Raw genomic sequence first — 19,386 nt, forward strand, 5'->3', positions numbered from 1 at the left:
AGATCTGCCAGGGATGAGGGCAAAAATTGAGTTTAGAAGGTATTTTAAAAAGGTATAATAAATATCACTGTATACCTGCAAGGACTCTAGGAGCTGCTAAATTTGATATCATAGACATTAAGAGGCAGATTTATAAAAATGTGAGTTTAGCGCTTAATACATACAAACTCACATTCTATTCATTTCTATGGTACTATTAGAAGTGTCTTTATCAATGGGTGAAAGTTCGAACTTACCATTTGATAAACAAGATTCTAAAAATCCCATAAGAATGCATAAAACATGGGTGAGGTTTTTATGTATTAAGCTCTAAACTCACACTTTGATAAATCTGCCCTGAAGACATTAAAACAACAAAACAGGAAATGCTCTTAAGATGCAAAAAAAAAAAACCGTTCAGTTCGCCCCCTCCCCACCCGTGCGCATGCGCGAAAGCAACCCCACCAGTGCGCATGCGCTCCTTTAAACTCCCATACGGAGCAGTGGGGAGAGGTCCCGACTGCTCCGTATGGGAGCCAAATTTAAAAAAATTTTTGCGGCGGAGCGGCATGCCGCCCCTACACTTCTGCCGCCCTAGGCCCGGGCCTTTGTGGCCTCTCCACAAATCCGGGCCTGCCAGTCCCTCTGGGAGTTCCTCACACAGGCAGCCAGCCTTCCTGCCCTGTGCCCTGCTCTGCTCTGAGAGAGGACACCTTTCTAAGGGGCGTATTTATTATGCTGTGTAAAACTAATTCGCCAAAAAAACGGAGTAAAAAGCTGTGTAAAATAAATGGAAAAGATCGCCGTCTGAACGCCGAATATTACGCCGTTATTTTCCATAAGTTCAGGTGGAAGAAAAAACGTGTTAAAAAATTTACACCAATTTTACGCTGTTTTTACACGGCGAAGCATGGCGATGTGTGGCAAATTTCTCGCCGTTTTTACACAGCATAATAAATATGCCCCTAAGTGACCCCTCACTCTCAATGACTCCTTCACACTGAGCAGCCCCCAGGTGTGGGAGCACACACCTTTTTACCTCTCCAGGCAGCTCTTCTCTCAGCTGCCTCTGACTGAGCCAACTGAGAGGGATTATTAACCCTGTCTGCACAAGGAATCCCCCTGCAGTCCACATCACACATCTCAAATGTATACTTTCTCTTACACTTTTAGGAAAGACTGCTTTGTTTCCTAACTGCACTGTCACAGTTAAGAATACTTTTTTTCTGTGTAGTCAATGGTGTGCCAAGCCTTCATCCTCTCATCCTGCTCCTTCTGAAGTGTCCAGAAGAGGGCATGCCTTCCAATTCCCTAAGGTAATGTTTTTCACTAAACATATTTTTTTAAATATACAGGCAATTGACCTTATCCAGAACTCTGTGTAATTTGGAACCCCATATATCCTAACAAAAAATATAATTGAAACATTAAAGGACATGTCAACCCTAAAATAATTTTTTGCCTAATAAAAGAAAATATAATTCCAAGCAACTTTCCAATGTGAATTTATTTGACATTTTTAGTGCTTTAAAATGTATTTGTAAATGTAATTGCCATTAAAAACAGCATTTGCTGAACTCCTGGTTGTTACTGGTTGTTTAAACAATGTTGCAAATGCCAGTCTCCTCCAGCAAGACAGGTCTGTCAGCATGCTGGCTTGTGTTACATTGTTTCAAATGCCAGGGTCACTAGGGCAGAGAATAGGAAAGAACTGGTACACGCTACTTCTAATAGCAATTACATATACAAATAAGTCAAAAACCATTGCAACGTTTCTTATAATTATGTTTTCTTTTATTAGGCAAAAAATTATATTTTGGGTTGACTTGTCCTTTAATTAAACCCAATGGAATTGTTTTGTCACAAATAATGATTCATTATATGTTAGTTAGGATCAAGTACAAGGTACTGTTTTAATATTAGAGAGAAAAAGGAAATCATTTTTAAAAATGTGAATTATTTGATTATAATAGGAGATGGTCTTTCTGTAATTTGGAGCTTTCTGGATAAATGTATTCCGAATAACAGATCCTGTACCTGTACAGCATGACAACAAAGGTACAAATCAGTTAAAATCTGCTAGCCTGACAGAAAAAAATATGCAGTAGATAGGGCAAAATATTTAGGGCTGCTGCAGAGATAATAGAAATAGAAATTACATTTTATTAAAAAGTATTTATAAAGTGCAAACATATTTCATAATGCTGTACAAGGGTGTACCCATCAAAACTAGAGATTACTTGCGTATATATTGATCTCTACAGAGGGTAAAGTGGGTTCTACTCAATACTACTTACTTTAAAGTCTTTAAAAAATAGGAAAAGTATGAAAGAGGAATATGTAAATTTTAAAGATTTTAAAGGTGGTGTATACCTTAAAGGAGAAGGAAAGGTAAAAAAAAAGTAAGCTTTATCAGAAAGGTCTATGTACATACAGCCATAAGCACTTACAGAAACGCTGCACTGACTTCTCTGTCAAAAGATTTGTTATCTCTGTATTCCTGTGCCACAGACACGCAGCAATCTCCCCCCTCTTGCTCCCCCCTCCCTCAAGAATGGTAAGAACTCACCCCCCCCCCCTTAGGAATGTGGATCTGATCCAATCTTCTGATTATCTGAACGGGAGAAATATGGGGAGACTTAAGGGCACTATTGAGAGAACTGAAGGTATGCCTGCAGCTTGAGATTAACTCTTTATTAGCCTTTCCTTCTCATTTAAAGGGATAATGTCATGATTTTTATGGTGTCCTTTTTATTTCTAAATTACACTATTTACGTAGCAAATAATTCACTCTATCATTTAAAATTTTATTCTTGAACCAAAAAATTTATTTTTTTAGTTGTAATATTGGTGTGTAGGCAGCCATCTCAGTGCATTGTGCCTGAGTCTGAGCTTTCAGAAAGAGCCAGCACTACACAGTAGAACAGCTTTCAGGTAACCTATTGTTTCTCCTACTCCCATGTAACTGGAGAAGTCCAAAGCCGGACTTAGACTTCTTACAATTGAGTGCTATTCTGATATCTACTGGGAGCTGCTATCTTGCTCCCTTCCCATTGTTCTGCTGATTGGCTGCTCGGGGGGAGGGTTGATATCACTCCAACTTGCAGCTCAGCAGTAAAGTGTGACTGAAGTTTTTAAGAGCACAGGTCACATGGCTGTGGCACCCTGGTAAATGAAGAATATGGCTAGCCCCATGTGAAATTTCAAATTTAAATATAAAAAAATCCGTGTTTTTGAAAAATTTTGTAAGGCTACTCTAAAGTGTCTTGTAGGAATATGTAATAAAAATGTATCCCAGGTATCACTGGCCTCCCCTCTTGTACATGAACTTTAAATGATCATGATCTAAAAAAATCTGGGCCTTAGTTGTGTGTGGCCCTTAAATACCAGATGCAAAAAGGGAAGATTGTTTTATACTTACCGTGAGCTTCTTTTAATAGACAAACTCCATGTCAGTATGGTGAGTAGTGACATGGAGTGAGTCTAGAAAAACAACCCGTCTTTATAGCTCAGTTAAAGGTTTCAGTAGCATTACTGCTAAACTCTTTTTCCTGCTGTCACACAGACCACAAGTCTCTGAAATACACTTTGACAGCAGGGCCACAAGTGTCAGTATTGCCTTGATTTTGCTTATGATGCAGCAGTTTTATTGACTCCCTTTTAGAGGTTAACTATAAAGACTGACATTATAAAGACTGCATGTTAGCATGGGAATGGTATGTAGTACAATAAGTAATAACATTAAATAAAGACAACGACAACGTTAATTTTTTGGGTGGATAAAATTGGCCGCAGCTGTTTATTAAGATTTGCCTTAAACAAAAGCATAACATTCTCTAAAATCCATATACTCTTTAAAACAGAGAACAATGTTGTTCTTAAACTTCCTAGCCAGCCCAGGGAGAACAAATAGTCCTAGGCCGCCTAATTATTTAAAAGAGAAGAGTACTTAGCCCCGCCTTACGTTCCAAGCCGGGATGTAGCCTCAACCCGAAAACCAACTTATCACATACAAATCCCTCCACGCCGACACCACTTCACTTATAAGAAGTGGTGTTGGCACACTTCCACTTAAATATTGCTTTTTCTATAGCATTCTGAATACCTACATTGAAAATATCGTGCCCTATATCTGATAAATGGACACCATCCACATCCTGCAGGCCATTACCACCCAATTCAAGTTCTGAATGACGATACGGTAACATCTTTAAAGATTCAAGAAACTTAGACAAATTATGGTTAATTTTTCTTCTACAACGCTCTAAGGGCTTTAAACGGATGTCTGTTAACCAAGGCTGCCTAGAAATTATTTCCGACCAAACTATAATGGTATCTGGCAAGGCAAAATGGAGTTGAGCCAGATCTCTACGCATGCATTTTATTAAATCAATTGTTTTTATACGACCAATGTCATTGCCGCCCAAGTGAATGAAAATAATATCTGGCTTTCCCCATTGACAATGTAACTTGGCAATAATGGTATGCAAATCATTCCACCTAGCCCCCCTTAGGCCAAACCATACAATTTTTGCCTCCTTTGATGAAAAACCTAAGTTGAGGCCATAATTTCTCGCTTGTGCTCTTCTTCGGGCTCGGAAAATAAAAGAGTGTCCCAATATCCAAATTGAAAACTGTTTTGAACCTGAAAATAAATTACAACACATCTACTAAGTTTGGCCTTACATAAGACAAATAACGATTTGATTGCCAACGTCCAAGCCTTTTTATGAAATTCTCACCCAGACCCAGCAAAGAAGCTTGGGTAGCAGCACCGATTCTAAAAGAATGTGACTTATAGTGACATGCAGGTAACCCAACTTTTGCAATGCCCAATTGAAGAACACGCTGCATTTGAAAAATCGAAACCGGAGTACCATTATTGTGTACAAATAGTGGACCCGGTATTTTTGGTCTAACTTTTAAGAATTCCAAAAAGGCTTTTACTGGGCATAGGTTTGGCTGTTGAAAATTTCCTATCCAAAGTGTGACTCCCTTTCTTGAAATATCTGTTTTTGAACTTTTTATTGATATTTTGAGTCTGTTCTTAACCAAAACCACGTCTGCTAAATCTAAGCCACCTGCTTCTCTTTTTGATTGTGAAACAGCTTCGCTCACTCTGAGTGCTGCAAAAAACATCAAGATAAACAAAAATTTAAACAATGTAGCTTCATATTTGTCGCTACAGACTACACTCAAACAACCAACCAGTTTTTGTAATATTGGCAAAGTAATAGGTTTTCTATGATCCTTGAGACTTAATTCTCGTGAAAACCCTTTTTGTACTTGCCTGACAACTGCCATTTTTGTAACATCTGGAAGCCTGAACAATCTTAAGAAAAAGGATATACCTGCTAACTGCTTCCTTATATATGCTGGGGAATGTTTCGCTTCGATATGCTGAAACATAAATAATAATAAAACATCTACATCATTGCCTGCAGTATTCTTCTTAAATTCTGACCATGTTCTCCATATTTTAACATACGCAGACCATGTCTTCTGTTTTACAGAGCGCATTAGCCATTCTCTCAGCTTTACAGCGGAATACTCCATAGATAGCATGGGCAAACTTCTCCTTCCTGTTCTGCCCCTCTTGCTAGCCACCTGAACTGATCGAGCTGAAAACGAGACAGAGCATCCGCTAAATTATTTTGGCAACCGGGGATATGCCTTGCTCTGAGCCAAATATTATATTTTAACGCCAAAAAGACCAAATGCCTCATAACTTTAACTACTGGAGGAGATTTGGCCGAAAGGTTATTAATTACCTGAACTACCCCCATGTTATCACAAAAAAGCAAAATCCGTTTATTGACTAATAAGGGACCCCAAATGTCTAAGGCTACTAGCACTGGGAAAATTTCCAATAGAACTAAATTCCCTGTCAAATTTTGTTCCCTCCATTCAGCAGGCCAAGCTGCGCAGCACCAACGGCCAGACAAATAGGCCCCGAAACCAGTTGATCCAGCAGCATCTGTGAAAAGCTGAATGGCTGAATTCTCAATAAATTCCTCCTGCCAACAAGTTCTCCCATTGTATATAGATAAAAACTGTTGCCACACTAATAAATCCTCTTTAACAGAAACTGGAATACGTATATGCCAATTGGGATTGCTAACCCCCATGGTTAAATATATAAGCCGCCTATTAAAGACGCGGCCCATGGGTATTATTCTAGTAGCAAAATTTAAGTGACCTATTAATGATTGAATATGCTTAAGTTTTAGTTTTTTGGCCACCAAGGCACTTGCAATCAAGCTTTTTAGTTTTGAAACTTTAGTTTCCGGTAATCTAAATTCCATTAGAATTGTGTCAATTTCAATACCAAGAAATTGTAAGGAAGTTGTTGGAGCAACAGTTTTTTCCCTTGCAATGGGAATTCCAAATTTTCGGGAAAAATGTAGAAAAGTATTGAGAAGAATGCTGCAGGTGTTTGAATCCCTTGGACCTAAGAATAAGAAATCGTCGAGGTAATGAATTACAAAATTAGACCCCGACTCAAATTTTATTACCCATTCAATGAAATTAGCAAACATCTCAAAATATCTACAAGAAATAGAGCATCCCATCGGGAGACATTTGTCATAAAAATATGCTCCCTGAAAATGAAACCCCAGAAGGTAATATGAATCTGGATGTATTGGCAAAAGCCGAAAAGCAGATTCAACATCTGTTTTTGCCAATAATGTGCCTTGACCGCATAGTTGAACTAAATTAATTGCCTTATCAAAAGAAGAATATTCTACTGAGCATAAATCTGGGGAAATGCCGTCATTTACAGAAAGACCCTTTGGGTATGATAAATGATGAATTAGGCGATATGCACCCAATTCTCTTTTAGGAACCACCCCCAGAGGTGAAATTCGCATATTCCTCAGAGGTATGTCTGAAAATGGACCTGCAATTCTATTATTCGACAATTTCTTCCATAATTTATTGGCAACTATTTCAGGATGTAAAGCGGCTGACTTTAAATTATTGACCAAAACAGGGAACCACTTACAATCATCAGCTGGAATTTGGAAACCAAAAGAAAATCCAAATTCAATTACCTCCGCCGTCTGCCTGTCTGGGTATAATTTTAGGTAAGGTAGCATTTCGCTGATTCTCACTGGAGTTATCAGCTCTAGCTCCAAGTTCTTTGGCATTTGTTTTTGCAATGTTGAGGAATCGCTTTGCGCAGCGAAAGGCAGGATGCGCCCCGCTACAAATGGAGCATTCATGTTTGTAGCGACAACTGTTTTGCCATTTACAAAAATTTTCATTAAAAGCCCAACAAGCGTTGGACTTCCCTGTAGCATTCTTATTGGTAGGGTTAGACAGCTGAGGCCTAGGTGTAAGCATCCCCATCCACAAATCTATGTCTTTTGATCCCCAAGTCATGGATTTGTGAACTGCCATTTTTTGACGAAATCTGTCTTCATAAATAAACCAGGCCACACCCCCATAGCTTCTATAGGCTTCCAATATTATATCCAGGTGCTTAAATAAACCTGGTCCAAATTGAGGGTGTTTTTTACACAATATATTTGCATATATGCAGAATGCCTGTAGCCAATTAGAAAAGGTTCTAGCAACAGGACGACGCCTGTCCTCTTCTTTCTCTCCCTTTTTCTCTATTTTTAGAAACTCCTTTGCCGAAGGCAAAAGAGATAACAAATCAATATACTCGCAATTTGTAATTTTCTCCCTCACTGTATTTGATAAGTGAAGCCCAAGGGGAGTGGCAGGACAGGTAAAAGAATCTTTAAAACTATATTCATTAACCCCCGTGCTTAACTGCGTGGACGCCGCACCAGGGGGAAAAACAGTGTCATTACAAGCAGAATTAAATCCAGGTATAGCCTGGAGCAATTTACCTAGCTCCTGTAACAGCAGCGAATTCTGCTCTGACTGCCCCATGCCTTGCCCAGCCTCAGGGTAGCGTACCTGAAAGAGAACAGGGGAAGAAGGGGTGGGAGCAGCTGCTGCAGCAGCTGAAGTGTTAACAGCTCTGCGTGGAGGAGCCGCACTTGCAACAGCGCAGCTCTCTCCTCTTTGGTTTTCTCCTTCAACGTCCAGCGATGTCCCCGGTTCCTCTTCTGGTGGTGGCGACGTGGCTGGCCAGCGGCGACTCCTCAGCGAAGTGGCGGAAGTCCCCGGTGAAGCCTGAGTCCTCTTCCTGGTCTGCGCCCTCTTCTTAGCTGATCCTTTCTTGGCCGCCGATTTTAAAATCCTCTTCCGGGTAGGACGTTCACCGATTGGCTGGCTCCGAGGACTGGAAACGTCTTCTGATTGACAGGCGGCGTTGTCATCCGATTCGCCGACGAGTTCTTCCTGGCATCGCGAGAGGATCCGACGAAGCTCCTCCTTCTCCGCACTGGAACGAAGCCACGCCAGGACATCCTCCGCTTGAAGATCCGGAACATGCGAAGCCGATGGTCCCGCCACTGAAGCCAATCTTGAGAGCATTCCGACGATCTTGCAGCCTCCAAGCCAGCTCACAGACGAATGAAGGTAAGTATGCTGCGGGCCCCAAATATATAGCCAGCCGATGTCCTCACGTGACCCTGGATCACCAATGCAAAGAGACCCCTGAACTCTACCCTCTGATCTCACCGTCCAGGCAACAGGATTCAACCAATAGGGTGACAGCTGTTCTAAACCAAACTTTTACCTCAAGAAAAAATTCCCCGTTTGTTAACCCTATGCCTGCCAACCTTCCCATGTATTATTACAAGAACTAAGCGTTCTTGATAATAGCATTATTATACTGTGCAGAGTACAGCCATCCTGTGTAGGTAAAACACAATAGAGATTTGATTTAAATTTTATAATGTCAATGTAATACTAACACTTTATTACAGAAGTAAAACTAGAAAATCAGGCTGGAAATTTAGCCAATGCCCAATTTGACCACCGGAGGTCACTATTTTAAAAGAGTCAATGGACACCAATTAAGTGATTGCTCTCCTAAGCAGCACCTCATTCATAATATTAGAGATATCAGATAAATAAGGCACTCAAGCTTAAATAAGGTAGAAGAATATCCTTTGCAAAACAGTTTACAATATTAAACAGAGTACATCTTTCTATAGTAAATACTAACTACAAACACTAAATACAGGTCTTGGCTCTTCATTGTAGTATTTATTGGCACCATGATGGGTAAGAGAACAGTGGTTGAACCTGGAACTTTCTACAGTACTGATCATCCCTTAAAGGGGTTGTTCACCTTTGCGTTACCTTTTATTATGAGTAGGAATCCCCAACCTTTTTTACTTGTGAGCCACACTTAGATGTAAAAAATGTTAGTGAGCCAAACAAGCATGAAAAAGTTCTTTGGGGATGCCAAATAACAACTATGATTGGCTATTTGGTAGCACTATGTGGACTGCTGGCCTGCAGGAAGCTCTGCTTGGAGTAAAAAAATGGACGCAACATCAAAGGGGGTGGTAAGCAACATGTTTCTAATGGGTCACTGGTTGGGGATCACTGTTGTAGAGAGTAAAATTCTGAGGCAATTTGCAATTAGTTTTTATTATGTATTTGTGTTTTTTATAATTATTTCACTTTTTGCTCAGCAACTCTTCAGTTTGGAATTTCAGCAACCATCTGGTTGCTAGAGTCCAAATTATTTTAGCAACCAGGGGGTGGTTTAAATGAGAGACTGCTATATGAATAGGAGGAGGCTGAATAGAAAGAAAAGTAATTAAAAGCAACAAGAGTAGCAATAACATTGTAGCCTCAAAGAGGATTCTGGGGTCAGTGTCCCCCATTTGAAAGCTGGACAGAGTTAGAGGAAAAAGGCAAATTATTCAAAAACTATAACATAAATAATGAACAATTGAAAAGATGCTTAGAATAAGCCATTCTATAAAATACTAAATGTTAACTTAAAGGTGATCAACCCCTTTAGAGAACACAAGGTTATTTCTAGCTGTAATATCAAAGGGATGGCTTTTAAAGCTGCAGTTCTTTAGAATCTCATAGCGGATGCTGGGATTTGTAGTCATGTACCAGAGATATGGGTCTCTGCTTAACTACTTTTTGTCATATTTGCAGGCAATATTTATATATTTAAATTCTGCTTATTTGTACTCATATTCATTAATAATTTTATTGCATTTTATAGTGGTAGTTTCACTGTGTTTTTTTCTTGCATTTAAAAATTGCAGTATATAGGGTTTATTCATTAAAGTGAGATAAGCGGTATCACATGCTTTTTGCGTTAAAATTGACGCAAAAAAACCCCCGTGCGATTCACTAAAGTATTATCGCATGCGTTAAGTTGCATATCGCATGTGTTAAATAGCGCGCAACCAAATGCGTTAATTTTAACGCATTGCATTAATTCTCGCGCAGAAATAATACTAACGCATGATTCACAAACACTTAGGGGTATATTTATCATACTGTGTAAAAAGTGGAGTGAAGCATTACTGGTGAAGTTGCCCAGGGAAACCAATCAGCAACTAGATTTCAACAGTTAGAAAACCAAAACAAAGCATCTGATTGGCTGCTATGCTATGATGTTTTACTCCACTTTTTACACAGCATGATAAATATACCCCTTAGACGCGCTAAATATCGCATTATTCTATGAGAAAAGTAACACCTACTTGGGGCAGGCGGTAATTATAGAAAAGTACAGTTCATGAGCTTTTGGCAACACAATATGGACTTTGCAGTGTGATTTACTGAAGTATGTGTTGGCCCTAGAGTGATGTAGCCTCAAGTTTGCAGGGAAATGGTCTTTTTCAGAACAGTAGTTTTCCGAAAGTAATGTCGAGTATGGCTAATATGGCGTGCGGTTTTTCGCACACGGCGAAAGTTTGTGTGCGTTGCGTTAATTAGCGCGCGTTGCGTCAATTACCGCACGAAAATAGTCTTCACAACTTAAATAACGCAAACAGCATCGCGTCTAAATTAACGCAAATATCCTTTTAGTGAAAAATAAGACGCGATAAAATTTTTACCGCATGCTATAAATAGCGCTCGTTTTAACGCACCTTAGTGAATCAGCCCTTATGTGTTTATATTGACTCAGCATGCTTTTTTAAATTCACAAATATGTGAAATATACTAGCTTTTACACAAACTTGTATTTTTTTTTTCTATGCATACATTCCAGAAATGTATGTTTTGTTAATAACTTCAGCTTTGCTGTAGATATTGCATGCATTAAGAGGATGGGCTTGTGGGAAAGGCAGACTAACATATATATTTAGGTAAGCTGAAAAATGCTGTTCAATAGAACCTTTGACGTTCAATAGAATCTTTATGAATGCAGGCAGATCCCCCATTTTAACCCCCCTGAATTTGGGGTGTGAATGTATTGTAGCTTCCACTTGTACGAGAGCACAGATATTTGCTTTCATATTGCAAAGCCGAACAAGCTCTCTGGACCCAAGAACTGCCTTTAAATGTTCCCTTGCCACAAGGTTCACGGTTTAAAACCCAGAGGGAGGTTTTATGCTCTCTCCTGCTGTTCTTTGGCACACACACAACTCATTCTTCTTGATACCAGCAGTTTGTATCAGGGCTTGGCAGGATCCTATTAAGATATTGGCCCAGGATAACATTGGCAGCATTTTATCCTTGCAAAGTAAAATGATCTTAATATATCTATATAAGAACAACAGATCTATTCATTGCCCATGTAAATTACTGATGCAGCGTTATTAACCACACCATGCCAAATAAGCACATTTCTCTACTTTATTGCATTTGATCCCTATCCTATTGGACAGACAATAATTGGAGATCAATGGGGCAAGAGACACGAAAAACTGATACATCCTTATGGTGAACTACCCTAGTCTCTGCTATTGATTTATATAATTACACCCCATATGACTTCCTATTCCAAGCCAGACAAAGTTTCCTGGAAAAAATACCACATTACTGCAGCGTGCAATATAACATTACTGGCATAAATACAATATTAATAAAATTAATAATTATTAAAAAAACAAAGCAAAAACATCTGCATGTGTGACAAGCATAACCTACACTTAAGGTTAAACAAATAAACCGATCAATATTTTCTTCTGCATTATCCGTTAACTATTGAACATTACACTGCTGCATTAAGATATCTGAATCTATTCCCATCATGTAGAAATATAAATCATTTGACTTTTGTGCTGTACACAAGGAGAATAGAAACTTTATAGAGGAAAAAAATTATTTATTGTTAGATTTTACATTTTTTTTTCTTACCCAGTTAAACAGATTGTTAAGGGTAATTTGGCACATACAGCTTATATACTGGTATATATTTCTATCACTATCGATGGGAGGTTTCTTAAATGCTTCCTTTTTAAATAGCAAACTGTGCTGTTTTTATTGTGACGCTCATATACATTAAAGTGAAAACAATACTGGTTTAACCACTTGTCTGCTAGAGATAGAAGCATCTATACTGCTTGTTATCAATGACTAAGATGCCATGCACTGTACATTCTATTTTTAAACATTTCACTCTACACTATGGGAAAAATCCATTGCCTTGGTTCCATCTGCAGCTGCTTCGGCAGGCACTTAAAGGTATATGACGGGTTTAAGTCAATATTTATAATATTCAATATAATATATGAACATAAAACAACACCATATGCATAGTTGTTACAAATCACATTCACAAACAAAATATGTGTGCTAGCAACTTCCAGATGAGAGCCTCCATATATCCATGTATTAGTTACCACTGGTCCCCTGCTTAGTCACCTGCTGTTTTGGCTCTGCCCATTTTGAAAATGTGGACCTTCTTAAGGAACCTATTTGTATCCAGTGATTTACTGTTTTGTATATGGGCTTATGTCTGTTTTCTCTGCCAAGGCATAATGAAATGTCTTTAGTGTACTCTAATGAAAAAGAATGTTCCCAGTGACCAAATTATTATGTAAAATGCCAAAATAGTTGATGTGTTTCACCAAACAATAATGAAACATCTTGCATATAATGAAGTACCATTGCATTTCTCAGCAATAATTAATACAAATTTGTTGCAAAACAGTGAGAAAATTATGGTTACATAAAGCATAATTTGCAGGATTATTTAACCATATGCAACTTACACTTTTTTATTCTTTCACAGAGAATAATTAATCACCCCCCCTTTAGAATGCAAAAGTGTGTGCTATAGACAGATGATAAGTGATTAATCACAAGTAGCTGTGGCAATAATTACCCTGACAGAGGTGCAAGCCGGTACCCCACTGCAGCACCATGTTGGCAGGATAGGTACTTTGGAGAAGAACTCACAATCTGCTCACTTAAGTTCTTTTGTACTGTGCCACAAATTGTCATTTGCACTACAAGTTAGCCTAATGTTTTGGTTTCTGTCAGCATATTGACACCTAGGGGTGTATGACTGTGCAGTGTTAATCTGGCTGGCCTCCCAACTGAAATCCATGGTAGGACTGGGCCGGTGAGGTGCTGAGAAATAACCTGGTGGGCCCATATTATACCCCCCAATGAAATGCTAGCCAATTAGGAGAACACAACAATAATGGCTGCTGGGCAGTGCTGGCAATGCTGGCCATCTTCCACAGTGTCAGCTGTAAACTGGCAAACCAAAGTACACCACCCTCCCGGGAGCCTTGTTCCAGGAGATTACCATTTACTTTTGGCACCCATGTGCCAAACATAGGGGCCTCTATAACCATTATCCCACCCACCCCCCTCACCTGTGGTACTCCAGGAGATAGCGAGCAACAATGTTCCAAGTTCCAAAAGGTAAAAGATACCCACTCTTTCTTCTGTTCCACTAAGATCTTCCCTATCCTGACCTCACGTCTGGTGTTATTTACCTAACAATCCCCTTCTTATCGCTAGTAACCCTCCACTTTCCAGACTACCATTACTAGCACCGTCAAGGTACAGAACCACCCCCAGACCTGGACGATTTTAAAAATTCTCAAACCTTTTAGGAGCCCTTATCTTTTATTCTTCACTAGAATATTTTTGTTACTTTGTCTTTGTTTCTTTGGAGGTTCTTCTGATCCCCCTTATTAAGACCACAATCTTCCTTGGTGCCATCATGTGTCAGTGTTGGGGGTCATAATGGCAGCCAACAGGAATAATTTGGTAAGTACCAAAGTTACTATTAATGATACAATGCTAATTCCAAAGAAGAAAACTATTGATATTTGCCTGAAAATATTGTTATGTAAGATATGCATTGCTTTTTTAATATTTAGACTCATGGCTTGCCAGATTTTGGCCTGAATATGTGCATTTGAATATTTTCAGGTTGAAATGTGCATGTCACCTCTGTTGACAGTTGGTTATCGTTCAAGACTATGGCAAAAAGCCAGAGCAGTCACAAGCATTTTCTTCGCCAGAAATATGTCAGCAGAGCAAACACCTTGTATGCCATGGGCCTTTACATATAGAAGGACTGATTTATGAACATTGACTGTTTAGAGCTAATTGCCAGATAGGTGCTGACGGCAACTGCACTTGCGCAATTTTATACCAGTATTTATAATGGGAATAAGCTTCATACTCCTTTGTTTTTTGAATGGAGTTTATTTTCTGTTATTGCTTCTCTTAACATTATTTTGCTCTTTTTTGTAGTTTGGGCTTTCATTAGAATTTCTGCTGGTGTTTATGTAAATCCATGTAATCTTTTTTTATCAAGTATGCACCGTTTTTTACATAAATGATTTTTAGTGTTCCCTTTAATACCATTTTAGACAAAAGATTATTGTATTTTACTTGCTTTTATCTTTTTTAGATGTCTAATACCTCGTTTTGTCACTTGTACCACACTGTAATTCCCATTAGATATCCTGACTAGTTTTAGGCTTCTTGCAGGAAATGTCAAGTTGCTCATGGCTTTATTGCATATTTGCTGTCTCATATTCTAAAATATTCATTGTAAAGTTTTAAAAAAAACAGAATATTAAGATAGCCTCAGAGGTGTCACAGTGGATTTACAGCACAATAAATTCTTTCTTTATGGACACTTAAGCTAATCTACATAAAGTCAATCAATTTCCCAGAACTGATCAGGTATGATGTTAAAAGCTTATCCTAGATTCTGTGTTAACATTAAAGAGTTGATATGACTCACATAATGGCTCAGAACATTGTTTCTTTTGGCAGATTGGCCAAAGTCATAGTTCCAAAATGTCTGAGAAAAGTTTCACTGCAAAAACTTGAAGCAAATAGTCAGAGACAGTCTAACTTGCGGAAATATGAGTCTTGACTTTTACTCCATTAAAACAATCCCTCAACCTACTGTACATGTCTAGAGTATGTCTACAGTGTGTAACTAAAAGTGGATACTCTACAAGGTGAGGGTTTGAAGAAAATTACTTTTTTTTTTTCATCTCAGCACAACTTGATGGCAGACCCACAGATAATGCAAATAGTCATGGAATATAATGTACAGAAAGAATCAATGAAAAGGCATGAGATTCAACTCAGAAATCATTTTATGGGAATATAAAATGAGCATGAGGGTAAACAGAAGTAAAAAAAAGTGGCCAACATCAAGGTGGAGATCCTGAACAAATGACAAGAAACAGGATGCAGGAGAACAGAAGATACAATTCACTGTCTGGCTCACTGTCTGGCTCACCTGAACAAATGACAAGAAACTAGGCTGCAAAGGACAATGGCAAGAGGAAAAGAAATCCAGGATGCAGGAGAACAGAAGATACAATTCACTGTCTGGCTCACATTTATTTTCACTTATCAAATGAATATATGCCTATTATGCATAAAATGTATCACTATTTCAGGTATGTTGGCTTCTATACATACATGAAATTAGGACACTTACAATAGCAGGTACAATCAGTAGCTCAGCAATCTTTGTTTATAGGACGTTTGCTCTATTGTTTTCACAGTAAATGTGACAAGTGGATCAGTTGTAGTCATGTTTAATGTGAATCACAATGACAATTTTGCTTTCCACTAGTGATATGTCTTTGGATATATGATGTGTGGATTATTTTAGCATGCTCCCAAAGCACACACATAGGCTTTGCCTATACTGAGCATGCGCAGTGCTATGGACACATCATAAAGACAATAATGGGAAAGTTCCAAGGAGTGGGCCTTCAATTAACTTGTGTACATCTGGACTTGCATACACTGGGTACAATTATTGTAGCAACTCCCAAAGCACACACACAGGCTTTCCCTATACTGAGCATGCGCAGTGCTATGGACACATTTTAAAGACAATAATGGGAAAGTTCCAAGGAGTGGGCCTTTATTGTAGCCACTCTTTATACTAGCATTAAATATTTAAGTCATATAGCAAGCACAATACTTTTAAGTGTAGGATCTGATTTTGGTTCTGCTTTTCATCATTAACATGTTTGTCACTGCAGTATTAAAGGGGTGGTTCACCTTCCAAACACTTTTTTCAGAGGGTATGCCAAAAATACCAATTTTTTGCAGTTGCTTTTGATTCACTTTTTTATTTTTGACCTATTAATTTCCCATTCCTACAACCCATGCGCCTGCTGCAGCATCCTTACCCCTTCCTCTGTAATCTCGCCTCCAGCAGCTGCAACCCCAACCTACCGCTGCCTCCTGCCTTGGACCACTCCTGCTTGCTTCACAGAACTTAATGCAAGGCAGGGAGGGTAGGGTAGGAGCAGCCATATACAGTAGTCATTTTTCCTTCTAATTGCACCCCTAGCTGCAGCTCCCTAGGCAGCTTCCTACTCTGCCTACCCTAGTTCCTCACCTTCGAAAGACGTTTTGCATTTTGTGCTCTTTTAACTACTATGATTGTTTTGTATGATAATTAATCAGGATTCAGAATCATATACACTATTTATTTCTTCTTTTTTTTTTTTTTTCTTTCTCTTTTTGAGCAGTAGCATTAAGGAGGTTTGAGGGACTACATTAAGGACTATGTTTGATTTAAACCTAATCTCACTATTTTAAAGAGAAGTACTGTACATAAAACTAGTAGTGAATTTAAAGAATAGGGCCGCTCCATGTTTACATATAACTGCCCTCTCACCCGTAACCAAAAGAGCAAAAAAAAAAAAAAATGATGAAATCATTGCCCTCAGTGAGCAAAAGATAATTTTAATACAGTTCTGATGTTAAACAATGTCACCTTAATAAATTATAATTTTACTTGAAGTGCTTTGAAATTAAAGTATCACATGGAGCAAGATTTTACTTTTGGATTTGTTAGTCAGTATAATAAGAGAAGTGGTCAAGGGACTGAATTCCTTAGCAAGGCACTATATTTACTTGAAAGAAGGGAATTTATCGCTTCACTTAAAGCAGGAGACAACTAATGGGAGAGCTAATAGGATCATGATTGGAAGCACATGCACCACAGTCAGGGCTAAATAAATAAATGTTGTTTTGAATTATTAATATATTTATTTTTCTCCTGGATGAAACTATTCAGTTTTACTTGCAGAGCCAGCTTTGTGCCGCTGCCAGTTGCTGATATACAGCATACAACTTAAGAACTGTGAGAAATGTTCTGCCTCTTCTTTCAGTGCCAGAATGTGGAGAAACTTCACCTCTAGTGGAACACTGGCAGCTAATTATGATGCTTTGTTGGGCCATCTCGGAATAGCATGTAGAATTTTCTGTTGCTGAGGAGAAATAATATCACTGGGTAAACAGGTGGAATATAAAATAATTATACTGTTGCTTACATTACTTGTAATTAAACAACCAGGTAGGTGTTATTAAAGGTCTATGCAAATTTACACTTTAGTAACACAGTGGCATTTTTTATTTGCATTTTCTTATTTATAAATGTTCCTAGTCCATTGGTGTAGTCATTATAAATATATTATGCTTTTACTACATGACTGATGTAGATACAATGTTTGGTTATTAACAGTTTTAAAAAGAAATAGCAACATTTTAAAGTGCCATTCTTTAACTATATGCTAAGCCTAATTTACAAATGTAGTGCAATATGCAAATAAGTTTTCTTTTTCCCCACAATTTAGCATTTTTCCTAGAATAAGAGCATAATTGTGGGTGCATGTTAATTGGCAACTTGCATGGGATAAAATGATGCTGCAAAAAATTAGGATCCACTTTGGAAAATTGCACCCAGGTTGCAGCACATGCTATATTCTAAGATTTTGTGTTGGAATGGTATCATTGCCAGTATGTTGCATTAAAAAGGGCAATAGCATATGATTTATTGGTGCAAGCTATTTGTGACTATTGATAGTGCCCAGTAAGTAAGGCCACAAGTACTTTCATGAGCCAATGCACATGCAGTTTTGCATAATAGGTGATAGCAACCCTTAGTCATGTACTATTTGACTGGACAGTACCAGTCATGGTAAAGGATTTCCATCAGTGGAATACCTTGTTCATGTATTTTTAACAAGAAATTATAAGTGCTGTACAGAAATGCCATGTAAGTCAATAGAAACTGCATGCAATAACAAATCAGTACATTCATTTATTATACATAGGAGAATCCAGTCTATGGCCCTCTAGCCTTCAAATTCTCCTTGAATTTAGTAATGGCAAGATATGGTCACTCTGGTATAACTGCAATTATGGAAGGGTCAGAACTTTTTTTTTTTATACAGAACATCACTAAAGGGTGAGGCTGAGTGGATAGAAACAAATACAATAGGATATGGGTGGATATAGGGTGTTCCTTTTTTTTTCTTCTGTGTTTGAAAATGAAAACAAATATGAAAACCATTGTCCAATTTCTTTCTGCTTTAATTAATTTTTAACTGACATAGGTCTATTTATTAATATCCTGTGACACAGAAAATATATTTCAATAAAAGCATGCTATTTGTAGGCTGCTGCCTTCTGTTGTAGAAAAGCAGATTTGTAAAATAATTCATACTGCATTTGAATGTACAGTATGATTAAGATTCATCAAAATCTGAGAAACTCTCGCTTTTCCTAACTTGACCTTGCACGTAAGAACTCCCGAGTACCACTTCTTGCGCTTTTTCGGTCTTGCATATTTACTACTTCTTGCTTCAATTTATCTTGGTTGAGAAGATGACCTCCAGCATACAGTACACATAGTGAATACAGGGTATAACTGAAATAAACTTAGTATAGGAAATAATAGAATGCTTATGTTTTTAGATTTAAACTGACAAATTAGTTTGAAAAATTTCACCATAGCATCTGTGTGCACATACATCACTGCTGATGCTAACTGGAGACTCTTTTTGTGAATCCTGAAAAGTGCAACTTGTAGAGCTACCATGCACATGGCATCAATAACATTAGCACTTATTGGCTGTATCCATGGTAAGCTAGGAAGGGAAGCCTGAATTTACCACCAGGTCCATACTGACAGTAGTTTCAGGATTCTCAAGCACCCATGAAGGGAATTTAGAAATACATACCAAACAGGTGCATTAGTGAGCTTTGCAAGTTGGTAGGAGCTTGAACCCTTATGGATAGTGTCAATGCACATTCAGT

This window comes from Xenopus tropicalis, chromosome 8, assembly GCF_000004195.4.
Source record: "Xenopus tropicalis strain Nigerian chromosome 8, UCB_Xtro_10.0, whole genome shotgun sequence".
In the NCBI taxonomy this organism is placed as follows: Eukaryota; Metazoa; Chordata; class Amphibia; order Anura; family Pipidae; genus Xenopus; species Xenopus tropicalis.